Here is a 22,328-nt window from a genome sequence, read left to right on the forward strand (position 1 = left end):
TTTCGCTCAAACCTCCAGCTCCAACTTCCAGGTTTGCACACACCTCAGGTTGGTGCAAATCTTCTGTCCACACGCAACAATCTGTCTGCGCAGATGTGATGTGCGCAGACATTTGCGCAGAGAGATCGTTGCGTGTGGACAGGCCTTTAGTGTATGTTTGTGCTGTGCTGCCTCTATTGCACTGTAGCCGTCTTCTTGTGGTTATAATATGTTTTGCTTTCTCCATTACGCAGAAAACAAGACACACGCAAACCATCATCACCCATATTGTTTGTGAAATTACACGGTGTGTATGTTTTCCGCATAGTAGGCACAGTGACGTACCGTACCTTAACCTCAAAAAGACTACACAATACATGCAAGAGACCAACAACACACAAACAGCATACAAAATACTTACGTAAATATTGTACTTTAAATTCTCGAAACGCGTAGTGCCAAGCATGAAAATACTACACATCCGATACACTGTTTCCATACTTAAGTCACTAACATTCGAGCAACACAAAGTGAGTTGAGATGTAACTAGCGCTACATACGGTCAGACAACGAAACATTCGGAAATAAACGTTCGAGAAAACCCAACTGGTTCAGATAATCACTCACGAAGCAGCGCATGCGCAGTAGAGACAGTTTGAAAACGGTTGCGCTTGCCTGTGATCGTCGACCCCTGTGCCTCGACGCAGAGATTTCGCCCAGTCGCAAAGCATGGTAATTGGGCGAATGCCTGTGTCGAATGCTTTGGCGTGATTCCTGCGGTTGCGACCGGTGCTCCAACGAACCTAATATCGAATGTCCAGCAATAATTTCGGTGATTTGCAAGTTACAGGTACATTTGTAATATACGAAATACAACATGTTTGCATTATGAAATCGGTCAAATTACGGTTTCGGCGGGTTTCGCGTGATGTGTAGGTGTTCGTATTAGCGCTAAGAATCATGGGAAATGAACACGGCCAATCATGAGTCAGATGCAGATAACAAATGACAGTGTAGTTAAAAGGTAATTGCAACGTAGGAAAAATCATCATAATCTGATGTCCTAAAACATTTAGCCAACGTATTACAATATAAAACATCAGATGGACAATCATGGTAGTAATGTTGCATGGGCACATTTCCCTCTCATTTTGTATTTACAACGTAAAATTATTTGCATACGCCCATACGTAAACTACGAGGATTGCAAGAGGCTATTATGTAACATATACCCATAGAGATGTAACGTTATCAGATTTTTTTATTGCTTGAGTGGATTTCCTGTACATATAGATTGTAAAATTGACCAAAAATTCACAGCAGTTTGACAGCATCTACCTTCAACACGCCAGATATATTTCTCACATTTGATCAAATATCAGTATCACCTGACGTAGTTGCTGTACACGCCTAGCTGCAGTGACGAAGTAGTTGATTACAATCCAATTTTGCTTTCAGTCCTTATCTCATTTATTTTTCAATTTTGCTTTCAGTCCTTAACTCATTTATTGTTTGATTAATCTGTTTGGTCACTGTGAGTGACTCTCTTCCTATATGCAAACTATATATATATATCTCGCTGGTAACGTAATGTCAAATCAACAGAGAAAAGTACAATTTTCGACAATATCTCCAACTTTTATCAAATTTGGCGTGTTTATTGTACATGAGAGAATGAAAAGTGCCAAATCACAGAAATATGGCTACAACAAGAAATTCTGAAACCAAAGTTCGGAAAATGTGCTTCAAATTCGACAAACACTGCTGACAAAAACAGATGCAACTACTGTTCTAATAGAGGCAGAAGAGTGAAACAGGTATCTTTGGAAAGGGCCTGGAGCAAGCTTTCAGATGATACCCAACAAGGGCATATTTAAACACTGTACACAGTTAAGGTCCCTGACCTTGACCTTCGAATTTGAATTACATAAAACATGTCACCATAATTTTTTTTTAAAAATTTTATGTGCTTCTTCATATTACACTACATAACATACTAAACAATAAAGTTGGGATGACATTTGCAGTAGGAGGTATAAATTAGTACTGTATGTGCAGCCATGTGGTACAATGAAACAACACCAGTTATATGCAGACTACAACAAATTACTGAAAAACATGGTAACTGTTAAAACAGAGATGTGACAGCAATGCATAGTAAGGTAGCAGTGTGAATAGGCCAATAGCAATCATTTTATTTCCACCAGTCACAGTTAAGCTGACGATCTGAAGAGGCCAATAGCATTCTTGTTTTGAACAATTACAGGTAAAATTGCAAGACAAGAAGGCCAACAGCAAGCATTTTTATTTTGACCTTTGAAAGGTTAGCTTGTAAAGTGAAAGGCCAACAACAGCCATTCTTGTTACCTAACAGTAAGTCAGAAGATAGGAAATCATACGAGTGAAGTGTTTTCTTTCAAAGTCTGGATGTCAATGTGGATGCTACATGTACAGATGAAGTTATAGCAGAAGTGTTGTGTTTTGTGACTGTACAAATCTAATGGTTGGAGTTTGAGAGGGTCATGTACTGCTATAAATCCTTCAGGAAAAATAAACACAATAGATACAAGAAAAGTGTGTAAAATGTGAATGGTTGATATAATCAGTGGCATAATGACAGACCACAAAATATATGACAGATGTAGGAAAAAATTGACACCAAAACAAAGGCCTGTGGCCGAACAAAGTACATTGAAGTGGATGGGAATCACAAATCTGGATAAGTCCTCAGTCGAGTGAGGCACATCTGACGCAACTGACAACATCCATACATTTTAAAATGTCCACGGATGGCTAAATAAATTAAAAAAAAAATAGTAATAAAAATAAATAAACCTCAAATATTGCTTTAGTTCCATTAGTTGGCATTCTTGTATCTGTTAAGAAGAGACTGAGAGGTATTCAAAAGTGTACCCATTGTGGGAGAAAATGCAGTGGATGAAACAAATGTGAAATCTGAAATTATAATGCAATTGAAAAAGAAATTTAGTACTAGCATCACGAGCAGTGAGAAGATCTTCCAAAAAGTTGGAGCATTTGAAGAAATAAAAATGAATTTGGAGCCTCAAACTATTTAGTGAGAAAGGCAGAACAGTTAGTTAAAGGATGTTATGTATCTTAGCAACTCCTAACGCAAGACCTAGGTGTGCTCTAAGAGAAGACACTGTGAACGATGTCATAGAATTTTGCGACATAGCAGATAGAAGTTGCTATTTTCCTGGGAAGAAGAACTTTATTTCTATGAAGAAAAACAGATCCAGGGTTCATACACAAAAACACAGGTGTTGGGAAACCTGTATGAGTTGTACGAAGCATTCAGAGATGTACATCCAGGACTGAAAATAAGATTATCCAAATTTTGCCAATTACAATGCAACAATTGTGTTCTGTCCGGTGCAACCAGTACCCATAGTGCGTATATGCTGCATTCACTAAAATGTGAAGCTTATGTTAAAAGGTTGAAGACTGAAAAAGTTGGCATGTGATGCTGACTGTGAACTTAACACATATAAACAGTCTGGCACAAATAATTTTTAACACTGCACAGCCAAAATGTCATATGTCAACCAGTGATAACTGCCCAGGTACACACTCTTTCATGACGTATGTAGGACAATTGTTTGATGAAAATGGAATTGACAAAGCGGCATACAAACAATGGAAACTCCAGGTAGGAATATAAGCAATGTAGGAAAAGACACATTTGCTGCTTACCATAAAGAAGACACTTCAAGTTGCAGACAGGCACAATTAAAAGACACTTACATATAACTTTTGCCCACAGCCTTTGTCAGTAAAACATACATCTCAGGCCCGAGATGGTGGGGTTGGCGTCATGTGTTTTTTTTTTTAGTGACGAAGGCTGTGGCCAAAAGATATATGTATGTGAATGCCTTTTAATTGTACCTGTCTGCAACTTGATGTGTCTTCTTTACGGTAAGTAGCAATCTGTGTTTTCCTAAATTGTGGACATGTACAGGCAGAACAATTTTCAAGACATGTCGGTCTTCTGTGGGACTTCTTGGAAAACCTTGTTGACAAATTAAAAATGCTCCTGCTGCACTCCTTCATAGTCACCCACAACCTGTATTTCCACAGAATGTGAAAGAGACACTTTGTGACAGTGAATACATCATTATTTGTTATTTTACAGGGAATTTAGCATATTTGCTGCAGGTTGAGGTCTAAGGGTTTCACTGGAACAACACACAGGCATCCAGAAACCCATGTAATTGATGACATTTCATCTGTTATTGTGTCAGAATGCTTTAAACATAACACTGTGACCATTTGTCTTTTCCAATATCATTTGGTTAACTTCATGATAACCCATTTCTGTATAATACCTAAGTACATTTATTACTCCTCAGATGCTGCTACAGTCCAGCATATAAAGTGCAAGAATTTTGAAAACATATATTTTCATCTGAGTGATTTTGATGTCTTTGTAGAGCAGCATTTCTTTGCCACATCATATTCCAAAGGACTGTGTCATGTATCCCTGGTACCATCAAGAGACTTGCTGCTTGTGCCAGTTCACAGTGCATCTACAACTCTTAGATAATGATACCTAGACAGTTGTTTGAATAATATTCCAAGAACATTCTAGTGGTCACTTTCGTTGTACAATTAACAGTGAGTATGATGAAGAAGAATCTGCCCTTCAAGAGGGGTTTGCGCAGATATGCACAATTGCAGATATCCACAAATTAGACTGTATTATTGCCACTAGCCATAAAAAATCCAAACAAAGATTTTCTACAATTCACCAGATTTCAGAAATGAAAATCTAATATGGACCCAACAAGACTCATACCTTGGTGATATCACAGGGTTAGTTACATGCACGTGCGAAGGTCACTGGTGGCTTGGATGTATTTTGAATGTTAATAATGATACAAGTCTAGTTACAGTTAGCTACCTACATCCTCACGACCTTTCCCTTCTCTTGTGTACCACAGAAACCTGACATATTTACTGTGGATAAGAAAGACATTCTTACAAAGATTGACGTGAGAACACCAAGACGTTGAATGTTGCCAAAAACGCACAAAAAGTGTTGTATCTTGCTATACAGTATTGAGGGATGTAACCTGTGATGATAAACTTGTCACTGTGTTTGTTGGTGTGAATCTGGTGACTGTCATGCCTCCCTTCCTCCCTCCATTTCTTACTTTTGTAAATCAGCCTCAGTAATGGTGCTGATTTCTACAGTTACCCACACTGTGACTGTTGAGTGTTCATTGTTATGAAGAATGGGAACCCAGCTTTTTTATATGAATTCCAAGAAAAATTATGATCTGTGCTCACTACATAACTTTTCATCTGACTCCCTCCAGAATTTTTACTTCTCTGTGTATTTGTTCCTTTAAACACTAAACACATGCACACTGTATGATAGAATTACATTCAGTGTCAGGTAAAACAACTTGTGACTTGACTGAATGACAGAAAAGTTGTAGATGATGAAGGATTTGACCCTATAAAATGAGAGAGAGAGTAGTAATTTTTAATCAAAACTTATGTAATGCATTAATTTATTAGGTCACCCAAACCTTTGACACCAGGTCTTGTCTTCATACTGTTACATAATGACGTGATTTTCAGTTAATCTGATTTCTCGAAAAGCTGAAGTAGATGCATAGATATTCTTTGCATAGTGGAAGTGAAGGATCATAAAATGGCATATGTTATGTGGAAGCGTGATAGTAGTTAAAAAGAGCTATGCCAAATATAAATTGCCAAGGGAGGTTTTCATAATTTATTTTCCATATATCCCATTTCAGCAGTATAATGTGTTGTCACATTCATGGAAACTGCTAGCCTCCTTCAACAGCTGGTGATTGCTACTGTGTCCTCTATCTCAAATGTTAAACTTACATGTCACCTCTGAAATACATCTGGGATTTGGTTCGTTGATGAATTGTTCATCATAGACATGTTGATGTTTCATGGACTTTTTACGTGGGAACTGCTATGGGAGAGATTCCCCAGGGATACATAAAGGCTCTCTGTAATTCCATGTGGTGATTAGAGGCTCTGATTGCTGCACTTACTGGCTTCACAACATATTGAGTTCTCAAAGCCAGATACATGTTGTGGGAAGTGAATGTATGCTGTACACTTTGCTTTTAGAACAGTAACTTATCCATATCATGACTCTATTGATCGAAGTCGTAACAGTAGCGTACACTGAGGTGACAAAAGTTGTGGGACAGTGAAGAACAGATTTACAGATGGGGGTAGTATTGCACACACAAGGTATAACAGGGCAGTGCATTGACAAACTGTAATTTTACTTAGGTGATTATGTAAAAATGTTTCCAATGTGATAATGCCCACATGACAGGAATTAACAGATGTTGAGTGCAGAATGGTAGTTGGAGTGATACACTTGGGACATTACATTTCAGAAACCGTAAGGGAATTAAATATTCTCAGATCCACAGTGTCATGAGTGTGTGAGAATACTAAATTTCAGGTATTATCTCTCACTTCAGACAAGGAAGTGGCTGATGGCCTCAGCTTAAAGACTGAGAACAGCAACATTTGTGTAGAGTTGTCAGTGCTGCAGATAAGCAACACTGTGAAGGAAAACCCTAGAAATCAATGTGGAACCCTTGATGAACATATCTGTTAGGACAGTGCAAGGAAATTTGGCATCAAGGGGTATGGAAGCAGACGACCAATGCGAGTGCCTTTACTAGCAACATGACATTGCCTACAGCACCTCTTCTGGGTTTATGATCATATCAGTTGGAACCTAGACAACTGTAAAACCATGATCTGGCCATATGAGCCCTGATTACAGTTGGTAAGAACTGATGGTAGGGTTTGAGTGTAGCACAAATGAAGCCGTGGACTGAAGTTGTTAAAACAGTGTGCAAGCTGGTGGTGGCTCCATAATGGTGTGGGCTGTGTTTACATGGAATGGACCGGGTCTTCAGGTCCAACTAAACTACTTAGAGAACATCTGCAGCCATTCATGGACTTTATGTTCCCAAACAATGAAGGAATTTGTATGGATAACAATGCACCATGTCACCAGACCAGAACTGTTCACAAATGGTTTTAAAAACTTTATGGACAATTCAAATGATTGATTGCCCAACAAGAACATTTATGTGACATAATTGAGAGGTCAGTTTAAGCACAAAATTCCATATGAGCAATACTTTTGCGACTATGTACAGCTGTACAGGCAACCTGGCTCAATATTTCTGCAGAGAACTTCCAGTAACTTGTTGATTCCATGCCATGTTGAGCTGCTGCACTATGCTGGGCAAGCAGAGGTCTGATATGATATTTGGAAATATCCCATGATTTTTGTCACCTCAGTGTATATGGAAAAGTGCCATAAATTCAGTTAGGGGATATAGGGGAAATAACATGATAAACATACCAACCATCTTCCTAAAATTAATGAAAGTACTCCGTGCCTAGTATTAACGTTTATGTTTATTAACTATGCAGACTGATAAATGATACATAATTACAAGAGGATGAGCACAGATAGTTAGGATACAAGTAGTCTTTGTGGTGTTACATTAGATCAAGGAGGTGTGGAGAGCAGAGGATTTGGGCTGAGTGAAGTGTGGGATGCAACCATATGTGTTGACCAGAGAATTATACTGTACATCAGTTTAATGTCACATCAGTTAATTATTGTTGTCTTGCAAAAGCAAATTAATATTCATTTCACTTATCTGCACCTTGAATTCGTCGTCATACTCCTTCGATAATTGGACACATGGAGATCTGGTGCTAGACTGGTAATAATCTTGCCCTGACAGGTCTCTTGGCTGTTGTTACTAAATGAAAGAAACTCTTATCTCTGCAGGATTAATAATAATAAGGGCTAAAGGGACAACATATCCTGAGAAGACAAAAAATTGTTGCCCGCTGCTCACTGGGAGATTGGATACCACCTGACACTGTTACAGGCTTGTGACACAGTAAGAAAAGTACATAGGCTGAGCAGAGACATATGGCAAATCATTGAAGTGTTTATATGGGCTGCAAACAGGGAAATTAATTGGGATAAGTGAATTTGATGAAGGCTGTATTGTTGTTGTGTGGCATCTTAGAAGCGGTGAAGATAGTCAGTTGTCCACATGCCACAGTTGTCAGCATCTATAGAAAGTAGTTGAACAGCAATGAAACCATGAGTGGATGACAATGTATTGGGAGTATGACATTCAGTGCTTATTGCTAAGCATGGGGCTCTGGAGCATACGTCCCTAGTGTGTTTCCTTGTTAATGCAATGGCATTGCCAATTAAGTTTATCTTGTGGAATGAGATTGTCAAGTTTTGACTTGGTCCTTTGGAACTGGTTTGCCTAGTTGGTTGAATTATGTTTCATGTTTACACTGGTACCTCATCATCCAGACAAATGGCTACTCAAAACATGCACTGTGCCGTAGACACAGAAATGTGGGGACAATGTTACCCCAAGGGGGACATATACCTGAGACAGCTGTGGACTACATGTTGTAAACGTTATCCTGCATCCCTTCATGCTTCATCTCTTCCCCTGTGACTATGGCATCTTCCAGCAGGATAACTGCCCATGCCGAAAGGTCAGAATCGCACTGCAGTGGTGGTAATGAACTCATATTGATGTATTGGCCACCAAATTCTTCTGTCTGAACTTGATGGAACATATCTGGGATGCTGTTGGGTGCCAGCTCTGTACTTAAAAATCACTGGCCTATAATTTATGGGAATTGTGTGACTTGTGCATAGACCTCTGGTGCCACATTGTACGGGCTGAGATTGATATTGTGCTGTGAGTTTGATCACTGCATGGCTCTCTGTTGGATAATTAATTTCCAGCCAGAATGAAGAAAGATGTTTAATTTCTTCATATTGGTAAGTAACTTGAATGTACTAAAAGAAGAAACTCATATATTGGTGTGATAAAATGAAAGATTTTGATGATAGTTTGACTCATTTTTGTGGGGCTAAAAACTTCTGAATGTAAGTGAATATTATTTATCTGTACAGTTGTTTGAACATAGTTTTTAAAAATATTTTATAAATGACTGTTAATTTTTAATATCTTTGTTTTTATTATCTTTGTAGACATGATTGTTGTCTGCAATGTGATACAGTTTTTTAGGTGCAACCCCAAATATGTAATGCGTGAGACTGATCACAGTGTAGCATAATACAGATACTGCAATGCATACGTATGTATCTAGTAATCAGTCTGAAAGATAATCTTGTTAGTGTCCTTGCATGTAATGTATTCAGTTATGATGAGACCTATGCCATTAACGACCCTGGGAAATCACTTGATTAGGGACTTCTCCCCCCTCCCCCCTCCCCCCCCCCCCCCAACCATTTTTTTATGCAGAGAGGATCATATTAAGAAGCTACTTTGGAAAGAAAATGTTCCCATAGGCCATTCTTGTTGTAACGAATCATGTGGCATTGCTGGGGTTGATACAGTTGCACTATACATCATTGGATTTATATGGCAACATATGTGGAGAATCCTTTAGAAGAAGCTTTTCTCTCAGATGTGAGGCATCTGGAAGCTATAAAGTCATTACTATTTCATTTCAATTAAGAGGCTTTTAATCTCTGCAGTGTTTATGCTAAAAGTTGGTTTTTACGTCAACAAACGAAAGAAAAAAAAAACTGTTAACTGCTTGCAGTTGCTTTCTTCATGCCTAGGAGATATGTGTACACAGAAGAGTCTGAGGTGGAGTGGTTGTCAGCATATGTGAGTGAAGATGATGTTTAGTATAGTGAGGGAAAAGTATAAACAGGTTAAAGAAAGATTGATTTGTACTTGTGACATTTTTGGGAAGCCTCTAGAAAAAAAGAACTAGAGTACAGAACTGTGTGCATTGTACTGGAAGTTCTGGAGGACCAGAAAATAAAGGTATTAGGAAGAGACAAATTTCCCCCGATTCCCACAAAATATTTAGAGTGGAACAAACTGACATCTCAATAGAGCCTATGAAGAACATATTTATTTTAACAATACCTTCTGTTGAATGATACAATTGTTTCTATACATTTGCAAAGAATTTTGATGTTAAGGAACAGACACCCTTGTTGCTGTCAATATTTCAGTGTCTCATTATTAATTTTGATGTTATTCCTTCAACATACTTGAAATAAAAAAAAGATTAGAGTGATTTTCTGTTCCAGTTTATCATATTACACTTACTGTTTTACCCACTGTCTTAGCAATGTCTGAACCGAAATTGCTGAGATTTTTTTAGGTATCATTTTTCATTGCTAGTAGTCTCTATACATGACAAAAAGTAGATGTGGCTAATTTACCTCAAAATAAGTATGAGATTGGTATATAATTTGCAAATCATTTCTGAAATATGAGGTTGATCACTCATTATTTTTTCTAGTCCTCTGATAAAAAGTATTTTAATGTGTTTCTGTTGATGCCTTTCACCTGCACTCTCCACATGCTGAATTTTGAATGATCATAACTGGAGCATAATTTGGGTGTGGAACCGAAGATCTTAAAAATAAATAAATAAGAAGTGCTCATTCTTACCCCATTTCACACTAACTCCAGAAATATACTATAGCCCTGTCAAATCCATGCCACACTGAATCACTGCTGTATTGCATTCCTAACATGGACAAACAAACCATTAAACAGATGGCCATAGTGTTTTGACTCATCAGTGTGTCTTAGGTTATTGCACTTGTTTCACAGGATTTTAGTGTGACACAGATTTCACTTTCCAAAGAACTGTCAGATGGTTTGTGTGCAGTGAAAGATGATGGATACATATCCATGATGTGGACATTAAGCTGAATGAATCTTTGCATATGGTATGACTGAGTAAGAATACTATGGATTTATGCCAGATATCACAACTTTTCTCTGGGTTAAATTGTGTTAAAATATAGTTAAAATTTGCACCTGAAGAGACACTGTTAACACTAAACAGTGAGAATTAGTCTAAATATTGTCAAACCATGGGTGATGCAACAGTGGGTGAACATTACATCACTTGAGCATTTGCGAAACCTTAGACAAGTAATTGGAAAAATAGGCCTTCCTTGTGTGTGCCAAATATATTAAACCTCATCAAGAAGTGTGGCCCCTATTTTTTCAAGCAAAAAAAAAAAAAAAAAAAAAACAATCAGCAAGTTTTTTTTCACATAATAGTTTAATATGAAAAAAGTATACTACATGGTGATGAACTCTGCACTGCACTATGACTTGGTGCTACAGCAACTGGTTGCTGAAAGTGATTACATTTGAGGAAGGTATGAATGACATTTGAATGATTCATGTAATATCAATGAAATGTTAGAGGTTTCCACATGTATGAAATGCATAAAACACGAAGAGCTGAACATCAGAATTTTCTTAAATAAACTACAATTTTACAGCATTAAAGGGCTTGTTTCATAATTTATCAGTAGGAACGAGACCACAACATTATGCAGTTCCAGATGGGGTCACAAGGAAACATCTTTTTTGTTCCTGTCAAAAATCACTACCAAAAACTCATGAGTTCAATACTGTATTTGCCCTTGTTACTGTTATTAAAGGATGGATTAACATGTTGACTGGCACAAGGCTGGTGGCAACCATAGCATAGCCTTATGCCTGATGCTGTGAGTCCATCAGGAGCCACAGTAGGGCCTTACACATGATCCCCTGGCCTGCTAGTGAAACAGCGCATGACTGTCAGTGTGTTAAAAAGTAATGCACAGAACTAACAACACATTTAATATCTTGGAAAAAAAATAAAAATTAACACACTTAACACAATATTTCTCTTGGTATTTCCTAATGCATCAAGTCTGTTGATACATTTTTCCAATAGAGAACACGTTTCAAAATACCCATTTTACAGTCGTCATGCAGCTGTCCATGTCCAATGTGGCTTGGAACTGTTCCTTAAAGCCTTTCTTCAGTGTGCCAAATAGAAAGAACTCTGGAGACACAATGTCATGACTATATTGTTAGTACTCGTGCAACATTCAGCTGAATTTTAGTGTCAAATATTATCATCTAGCAGGCGTCCGCTCCCGGTAGCTGCGTGGTCAGCGCGACAGAATGTCAATCCAAAGGGCCCGGGTTCGATACCCGGCCGGGTCGGAGATTTTGTCCGCTCAGGGGCGGGGTGTTGTGTTGTCCTAATCTTCATCATTTCATCCCCATTGACGCGCAAGTCGCCGAAGTGGCGTCAAATCGAAAGACTTGCACCAAGCGAACGGTCTACCCGATGGGAGGCCATCATCACACGACATTACATTATTATCTAGCAGGCAAATGTTAGTACCCTTTGGTATTTTTTTAAATTATACACCTAGTTCCATAGGACCAAATTGAGGAGTGAATCTCCGTGGTCATGGAACATGTCAGTACATAAAATTACAACAGAAAAGTCATAATAAATAAAATAAAATGTTTTGACTCCTAAAAAGACAACAACCTGTAAGTTTATATGAATGCAATCAACAATATAACATAGGAATCTGATTAATTTTTCAAGGAACTCCTCAACAGAATAGAAGGAGTGGCCCATGAGCAAACTCTGTAGTTTAGATTTGAAAGCATTTGGATTGCTGTTAAGATTTTCCAGTTCTTGTGGTAGCTTACTGAAAATGGATGCAGTAGAATACTGCCCACCTTTTGCAAAAGAGTTGAGGAGGTACAATCCAAATGCAGAGTTGATTTCTGCATAGTATTAACTGGACAAAAGTTGCTACATAAAAAAACAAAGATGATGTAACTTACCGAACGAAAGCACTGGCATGTTGATAGACACACAAACATACACACAAAATTCAAGCTTTCACAACCAACGGTTGCTTCATCAGGAAAGAGGGAAGGAGAGGGAAAGACGAAAGGATGTGGGTTTAAGGGAGAGGGTAATGAGTCATTCCAATCCTGGGAGCGAAAAGACTTAACTTAGGGGGGAAAAAGGACAGGTATACACTCGCACACACACACATATCCATCCGCACATACACAGACACAAACAGACATTTATAAAGGCAAAGAGTTTGGGCAGAGATGTCAGTCGCGGCGGAAGTACAGAGGCAAAGATGTTGTTGAATGACAGGTGAGGCATGAGTGGCGGCAACTTGAAATTAGTGGAGGTTGAGGCCTGGTGGGTAACGGGAAGAGAGGATATACTGAAGGGCAAGTTCCCATCTCCGGAGTTCTGACAGGTTGGTGTTAGTGGGAAGTATCCAGATAACCCGGATGGTGTAACACTGTGCCAAGATGTGCTGGCCATGCACCAAGGCATGTTTAGCCACAGGGTGATCCTCATTACCAACAAACACTGTCTGCCTGTGTCCATTCATGCAAATGAACAGTTTGTTGCTGGTCATTCCCACATAGAAAGCTTCACAGTGTAGGCAGGTCAGTTGATAAATCAAGTGGGAGCTTTCACACATGGCTCTGCCTGTGATCATGTACACCTTCCGAGTTACAGGACTGGAGTAGGTGGTGGTGGGAGGGTGCATGGGACAGGTTTTACACCAGGGGCAGTTACAAGGGTAGGAGCCAGAGGGTAGGGAAGGTGGTTTGGGGATTTCATAGGGATGAACCAAGAGGTTACAAAGGTTAGGTGGACGGCGGAAAGACACTCTTGGTGGAGTGGGGAGGATTTCCTGAAGGATGGATCTCATTTCAGGGCAGGATTTGAGGAAGTCGTATCCCTGCTGGAGAGCCACATTCAGAGTCTGATCCAGTCCCAGAAAGTATCCTGTCACAAGTGGTGCACTTTTGGGGTTCTTCTGTGGGAGGTTCTGGGTTTGAGGGTGTGAGGAAGTGGCTCTGGTAATTTGCTTCTGTACCAGGTCGGGAGGGTAGTTGCGGGATGCGAAAGCTGTTTTCAGGTTGTTGGTGTAATCGTTCAGGGATTCTGGACTGGAGCAGATTCATTTGCCACGAAGACCTAGGCTGTAGGGAAGGGACCGTTTGATGTGGAATGGGTGGCAGATATCGTAATGGAGGTACTGTTGCTTGTTGGTAGGTTTGACGTGGACGGATGTGTGAAACTGGCCATTGGACAGATGGAGGTTTTTTTTATATATATATGTCTACTTGTGTCTGTATATGTGCGGATGGATATGTGTGTGTGAGAGAGTGTATACCTGTGCTTTTTTCCCCCTAAGGTAAGTCTTTCCACTCCCGGGATTGGAATGACTCCTTAACCTCTCCCTTAAAACCCACATCCTTTCGTCTTTCCCTATCCGTCCCTCTTTCCTGATGCAGCAACCGTGGGTTGGGAAAGCTTGAATTTTTTGTGTGTGTTTGTGTTTATTTGTGTGTCTATCAACATACCAACACTTTCGTTTGAAGACTCCTTGGTTATGGGAGACCAAAAACTTAGCAGGAGCATAAAAATAGTAGATCGAGACAAAGATTTGATTACAGTAAGCATCTTCAAGTGAATATAGGTTGCAACAGTTATCCAGAGGTGAAGAGCTTTGCACAAGCTAGTGTTGAGACCTGCATCAAACCACCTGCAGATTGAAGACCTCAACACCAACATTGCAATGTTTTGCACATTCAGTGGTATTGTCAGACATACCAGTCAGCTAAAGCATGGCTCACATGCAAGCTCAACATGGTTTTCAGCAAAGCAAATATGCCACTTGAAGATGTTGCTATAATGCATGCAGTATTTCCTAGCATCTTAAACTTTTTAATATTAATTAACTTGAACTGAGTCCTTTCACCCAAAAAACACACTCATTGGTCCAACTTTGTGGGTATCCCCATTATATATGCTCTGTTGGCTGGTCCTGATTATTACATTTCTAAACCCAATAATACAACAGAAGAACTGATTGTGGTATATTGTATTGTATTTTATTGAACTGGGGACCTAGAAACGACAGAGAGGTTTCGTCCCTGATGTAGCCTTCAGTGGTTCACAACCCCACAATAGGCTACAGCAGTCCACTCACCTCGCTGTCACCCCACACCGAAACCAGAGGGGACTCCTCCCCCCAGGAATGTCTCATACCAGACGAGTGTAACCCCAATGTTTGCATGATAGAGTAATTATGGTGTAAGCGTACGTGGAGAAAGTGTTCGTGCAGCAATCACCGATGTAGTGTAACTGAGGCGGAATAAGGGGAACCACCCTACATTCGCCGAGGCAGATGGAAAACTGTCTAAAAACCATCCACAGACTGGCCGGCATACCGGACCTCAACACTAATCGGGCAGAGTCATGCCGGTGACTAGCACGCCTCCCTGCCTGAAAAGCAGTACGTTAGAGCGCACGGCTAACCGGGCAGGCTACTGTTTGTGCTACTTATTGATCTACTCATGTTATTTAAATTTGTCTCATTTTCTGCTGGAAAATATTGTTTGATGTAAGATTCCCCTATTCACCATTACCAATTGGCGGTATCATGATCAACACTGGAAAGAAAAAAGAGAAGATGGCTGTAGATGAGTCATGAAGCAATGATCCCATATGTCTAAATAGGAAGACTGAACCAGTGACACATGTTCTCTTATTCAGAAAAATAACACTTTAATTGCCTGCTAATAGAATGGTGCATCTCAGGGATTCCTTGAAGAAAGTAGTCAGAAATGGAATTTTACTTACTTTATTGTGAAAAGGAAAGTTGCTACTCACTATACAGCAGAGATGCTGAGTTGCAGATAGGCACAACAAAAAGACTGTCACAAATAATAGCTTTCGGCCAGTAAGGCCTTTGTCATAATCAGACTGCAAACACACACATACACACTCAAGCAAACACAACTAACATACACATGACTGCAGTCTCAGGCAACTGAGACCATACTGTGAGCAGCAGCACCAGTGCATGATGGGAGTGACAACTGGGTGGGGGTAAGGAGGAGGCTGGGGTGGTGACGGGGGAGGGATCATAGGGTAGGCGTGGCAGACAGTGACATGCTGTTGGTGAGCACAGAGGGATGATATGGAAAGAGGGTAAGGTAGGTATGTGCAGTTGGGAGATAAGACACAGGGAGCAGAGAGGTGGGGAGAGGAGGGGGAGGGGGGGAGTGGCAAAGGAGAGAGGTGCGATGAAGGAATTAGAGCTGTGTAATGCTGGAATGGAAACAGAGAAGGGGCTGGATGGGAGAGGACAATGACTAACTGACTAATGAAGGTTTAGGCCAGGAGGGTTACGGGAACACAGGATATATTGCAGGGAAAGTTCCCACCTGCACAATTCAGAAACGGTATTGTTGGTGGGAAGGATCCATATGGCATATGCTGTGAAGCAGTCATTGAAATGAAGGATGTCATGTTTGGCAGCGTGCTCAGCAAAAGGGTGGTCCACTTGTTTCTTGGCCAGAGATTGTCGGTGGCCATTCATGCAGACAGACAGCTTTAGTTGCAGCTTAACTTGAAGATCACATGACTGGTTTCACAGGTAGCCCTGCCTCTGATGGGATAGGTGATGTTTGTGACCAGACCGGAGAAGATGGTGGTCGGGGAATGTATAGGATAGGTCTTGCAGCTTGGTCTATTACAGGGGTATGAGCCATGAGGTAAGGGATTGGGAGCAGGGGTTGTGTAAGGATGGATGAGTATATTGTGTAGGTTTGGTGCACGGCGGAATACTGCTGTGGGAGGGTGGCAAGGATAGTGGACAGGACATTTCTCATTTCAGAGTATGACGGGAGGTAGTTGAAACCTTGACAGGGAATGTAATTCAGTGGCTCCAGTCCTGGGTGGGACTGAGTTACGAGGGGAATGCTTCCATATAGACTTGCCAACCTTGCTCGCCGCATCTGCAGTGACGAGCAGTCCATCTCGAAATATACTGAGTGTCTCACTGAATCCTTTACAAACCGTAATTATCCTCCCAAACTTGTGCAAAAACAAATCTCTCGTGCCTTATCTTTCCAGTTTCCCACCACCTCACAAAGAGTCCCACTATCCAGCCACAGAGGAGCATTCCCCTCGTAACTCAGTACCAGCCCGGACTGGAGCAACTGTATTACATTCTCTGCCAGGGTTTCAACTACCTCTTGTTGTACCCTGAAATGAGTAATTTCCTGCCCATGATTCTTCCAAACCTACATAGTATACTTGTTCATCCCTACACAACCCCTGCTTCCAACCCCTTACCTCATGGGTAATACCCCTGTAACAGACCTTGATGCAAGGCCTGTCGTATACATCCTCCCACCACCACTACTCCAGTCTGGTCACAAACATCACCTATCCCATCAAAGGCAGGGCTACCTGTGAAATCAGTCATGTGATCTCCAAGCTAAGCTGCAACCAATGTGCTGCATTCTATGTGGGCATGACAACCAACAAGCTGTCTCTCTGCATGAATGGCCACCAACAAACTGTGGCCAAGAAACAAGCGTTTCTGAATTGCACAGGTGGAAATTTTCCCTGCAATGTATCCTACGTTAATCATTGTCCTCTCCCATCCAGCCCCTTCTCTGTTTCCATTCCAGCACTACACAGCCCTAATCCCTTCATCACACGCAGCATTTTTACCTCTTTTCTTTTCCACTAACCACCTACCCCCTCCCCACCTCTCTGCTCCCTGTGTCTAATCTCCTGACTGCACATAGCTATCCTACCCTCTTTCCACCTCATCACTTCAGTTTCCCCATGAGCACATCACTGTCTGCCACGCCTACCCTACTATCCCTCACCGCCCCTGTCCCAGCCTCCTCCTCACCCCTACCCAGTCACCACTCCCATCCTGCACTGGTACTGCTGTTCACAGTGTGGTCTCAGTTACCTGAGATTGCAGTTGTGTCTGTGAGTTGTGTTTTACAGTATTTTTACATTCCATCCTGGTTTTTCCTTTGTTTGACTTAACTTTACTAATTGGCTGTGTAAAAATATCTACATTTGTTTTGTTGTTCAGGAGACTCAGTGAGAACAAATAGCAGATTGACAGTGTCACAATCTACAATAGTACTTAAAGATAACATAATTGAGACACCATCTGTAACCTTAAATACCTAAATTAATCTCAGCTTGAAGAATCCAGCAAGTCCTCCAAATTACTTTCTGACGATAGTGCCCTGATGACTTAGTAATTATTTTACTCAGGATAGCATTTATGAACAGTGATGGGGTGTTATTTCTTTTTTAGTAAATACTAAATTAGTGTAATGAAAGTTTTTCCCATTTCATCCACATCTACATTTATACTCCACAAGCCACCCAACAGTGTGTGGCGGAGGGCACTTTACGTGCCATTGTCATTACCTCTTTTTCCTGTTCCAGTCGCGTATCGTTCATGGGAAGAACGACTGCCAGAAAGCCTCCGTGCGTGCTTGAATGTCTCTAATTTTACATTCGTGAATTCCTCGGGAGGTATAAGTAGGGGAAGCAATATATTCGATACCTCATCCAGAAATGCTCCCTCTCGAAACCTGGACAGCAAGCTACACCTTGATGCAGAGCGCCTCTCTTGCAGAGTCTGCCACTTGAGTTTGCTAAACATCTCCGTAACGCTATCACACTTACCAAATAACCCTGTGACGAAATGCGCCGCTCTTCTTTGGATCTTCTCTATCTCCTCTGTCAACCCGATCTGGTACGGATCCCACACTCATGAGCAATAGTCAAGTATAGGTCGAACGAGTGTTTTGTAAGCCAACTCCTTTGTTGATGGACTACATTTTCTAAGGACTCTCCCAATGAATCTCAACCTGGCACCCGTCTTACCATCAATTAATTTTATATGATCATTCCACTTCAAATTGTTCCGCACGCATACTCCCAGATATTTTACATAAGTAACTGCTACCAGTGTTTGCTCCGCTAATGTATAATCATACAATAAAGGATCCTTCTTTCTATGTATTCGCAATACATTACATTTGTGTATGTTAAGGGTCAGTTGCCACTCCTTGCACCAAGTGCCTATCCGCTGCAGATCTTACTGCGTTTCGCTGCAATTTTCTAATGCTGCACCTTCTCTGTATACTACAGCATCATCCACGAAAAGCTGCATGGAACTTTCGACACTATCTACTAGGTTATTTATATATATTGTGAAAAGCAATGGCCTCATAACACTCCCCTGTGGCATATCAGAGGTTACTTTAATGTCTGTAGATGTCTCTCCATTGAGAACAACATGCTGTGTTCTATTTGCTAAAAACTCTTCAATCCAGCCACACAGCTGGTCTGATATTCCGTAGGCTCTTACTTTGTTTATCAGGTGACAGTGCAGAACTGTGTCGAATGCCTTCCAGAAGTCAAGGAAAATGGCATCTACCTGGGAGCCTGTATCTAATATTTTCTGGGTCTCATGAACAACACACGATCGCTGTTTCCGGAATCCATGTTGATTCCTACAGAGTAGATTCTGGGTATCCAGAAATGACATGATACGCGAGCAAAAAACATGTTCTAAAATTCTACAACAGATCGCTGTCAGAGATATAGGTCTATAGTTTTGCGCATCTGCTCGACGACTCTTCTTGAAGACTGGGACTACCAGTACTCTTTTCCAATCATTTGGAACCTTCCTATCCTCTAGAGACTTGCGGTACATAGCTGTTAGAAGGGGGGCAAGTTCATTCATGTACTCTGTGTAGAATCGAATTGGTATCCTGTCAGGTCCAGTGAACTTTCCTCTGTTGAGTGATTTCAGTCGCTTTTCTATTCCTTGGACACTTATTTTGATGCCAGCCATTTTTTTGTTTGTGCGAGGATTTAGAGAAGGAACTGCAGTTCAGTCTTCCTCTGTGAAACAGCTTTGGAAAACGTGTTTAATATTTCAGCTTTATGTGTGTCATCCTCTGTTTCAATGCCATCATCATCCCAGAGTGTCTGGATATGCTTTTTCGAGCCACGTAGTGATTTAACGTAAGACCAGAACTTCCTAGGATTTTCTGTCAAGTCGGTACATAGAATTTTACTTTTGAATTCACTGAATGCTTCATGCTTAGCCCTCCTTATGCTAATGTTGACATTGTTTAGCTTGTGTTTGTCTGAGAGGTTTTGGCTACGTTTAAACTTGCAGTGAAGCTCTCTTTGCTTTCGCAGTAGTTTCCTAACTTTGTTCTTGAACCACGGTGGGTTTTTCCCATCCCTCACAGTTTTACTCGGCATGTACCTGTCTAGAACGCATTTTACGATTGCCTTGAACTTTTCCCATAAACACTCAACATTGTCAGTGTCGGAACAGAAATTTTCGTTTTGATCTGTTAGATAGTCTGAAATTTCCGTTGTTATGAATTCTTATACCTGTATGGTATATTATCCATGAATAATGTCTCAATGTGTGGTAAGGAAACTTGAAACTGTTGTTCTTTCTGATATTGTACACATTATGTTGACCTCTGTGAATGACTGGTCTTTGAATTATGTGTGTTTATTGACCCCTCTCTCCCCTGCCCCCGCCCCACTCTATCACACACACTCTCTCTCTTCCATTACTTATGGCATACTCTAAGTAGCAGTGATACACTATAATTTTCATGTCAATATCAGCTTCACAGGACTTAAGTTTCATCATAAATAAAATATAAATATTTTTGTGTACAGCTGTATTCTTTATCGTTCTGTCCATTTGACAGTGCTGCCATTTTCATGATTGTATAATTCCATCTTTAGGTGCCTAGAGAGACGCATAGTGTAATCAACTTCCACAAGATTTATGTACCAGTAATAGATTTTTTTAAACTTTGTAATAAACATTTATTCTGTCCTACTCTGCTCTTCTGTATCAGCTATCATGTGTCAGCCTGAGAGGTTGCCTCAGCTGATTCAATGTCTTCCTGTAACCCAACATTATGAGGAACCCAAACACTCCAGCAGTACTCAGTAACTGTCCATACAAATGATCTATATGGAATTCTGAAGAATATGCCATAGGCAACAGAAAAAATGTCACAAATTATTCACAAATTTTGTTTACAAAAATAACAAAACTATTCATAACTATTCATCTACTCTGATGAATAATGACACCAGATTTGCAAGCTGAAAATCTGCCTGAAGGCTATAGTTTAGAAAACAAGTTTGTCACACATACGAAAATGCTAAGTCTTGCTGAGACTCTCTTGAAGCAAAGTTTGAGGTCTTAAAATTCAGGAAACAATTTAACTTTTTCCTTCCAAGCACAGAGTTAAAGTTCCCATGGAACAGTCTACAGCCAATGTACTACAAGAATAATTTAAGCGAGGATTTACAACATCTGTAACCACAAAGACAGGTTTGTTGATGTTGGCACAGTGACCCAGGGCATTTTCCTTAATGACTGTGGCTGGTTGGTGCCAGAGGTGGTGTTGTTGGCATAGACCTGGATGTCCAAACTAGAGTCTTGGCTTATAGAGAACTGCTGATGGATGACCATGTGCTAACCTACATATCATCCAGTGGCAGGATATCTTGAGATCTATTTTTGGTCATGTAGATGGTAAAAGGAAGCAGGATCCTGCAACCCGCAAACTCTGGTGTTGCTGCTAGGGCCACCCTGTGGATCACTAGGAAATTACCTTCCACGAGAAGTGATTGCCTGTGAAGTGGGCAACCCTTGATGCTGTGAGATATGATATGTTGTTGACCTTGCACACATAATGTCATAACATGCCATCCCCCTCCCCCATCCACTCAAAAGGGGCATAGAGGACAAAACTTATTTCAATGTCTCCTTGCTGCCTTTGGTCGTTGGTGGTGGTGGAAGGGGAGGTGGGGTGCAGGGGTGGAATGTTGTCCAATACCATCAGCATCGGTTCCGAGGGTGCAAGCTGGTCCATGAATCTGGTTAATGGCTACAGTTGGGATGACCTTGTGCTGATTTGTTGCTGCCTCTCTTTTGTCCCCATCTCTGTAAAAAGAAAGAATGGTAATCCTTCTGTGTTTGCATTTTTATCTTTACAAGGTCGCATTTGGTTTATATGTTTTCAGCAGACTATGCCTTTTGTCATGGTGACTTTGGCCATGGCCCTGCCAAGGAGTTTTGTTACTTTTGCTGGTAGTCAATGTTGGTGCCCCCTAAAAAAGTACAAGGGTCCAAACAGGATCCTGAAGGATATAATATTGGCAATAGGTTCCCTGTGATAGCTCCTGATTGACTTATGGATGTGTGATTGAAAGTTGTGACCTGTGTGGTTGGCCATGTAATTTTTCTACTGGCAAGGCTTTGTCTTGTGGAGTGGCGTGATATGAATCTAAAAACAAGGTCAAGAATTCGTCCACAGAGTGAGTGCAGTGTAAATTTTGATATTTGATTTTATAACATGCAGACAAAGCTTTATGTTAGGCTATTGGAGGCCAGATGAAAAGGTGGCATTTGTATTAATTGTATTCCATTCTTTTCACAAAAGAAAATAAATTTGTCTGAAGTGAATTGTGGCCCATTATCAGTTACCAGCCCTTCCATTGAAAAAATTTTTGCCGATATCTGG

General features: G+C 40.6%; 1 protein-coding gene across 6 annotated transcripts in view; it reads left to right on the forward strand.

The window, feature by feature from the left end:
• The first annotated feature begins 655 nt into the window (after positions 1 to 655).
• LOC124796248 (alpha-L-iduronidase) overlaps positions 656 to 22,328 on the forward strand; it is a 232,588-nt gene continuing 210,915 nt past the window's right edge. For 3 of the 6 annotated variants that reach the window (XM_047260344.1, XM_047260348.1, XM_047260349.1), the window contains exon 1: positions 656 to 829. The gene's annotated coding sequence lies outside the window, so the exon portion shown is untranslated. The other 3 variants (XM_047260347.1, XM_047260345.1, XM_047260346.1) reach the window with 3 other exon arrangements.

Source organism: Schistocerca piceifrons, chromosome 4, assembly GCF_021461385.2.
Source record: "Schistocerca piceifrons isolate TAMUIC-IGC-003096 chromosome 4, iqSchPice1.1, whole genome shotgun sequence".
Classification (NCBI taxonomy): domain Eukaryota; kingdom Metazoa; phylum Arthropoda; class Insecta; order Orthoptera; family Acrididae; genus Schistocerca; species Schistocerca piceifrons.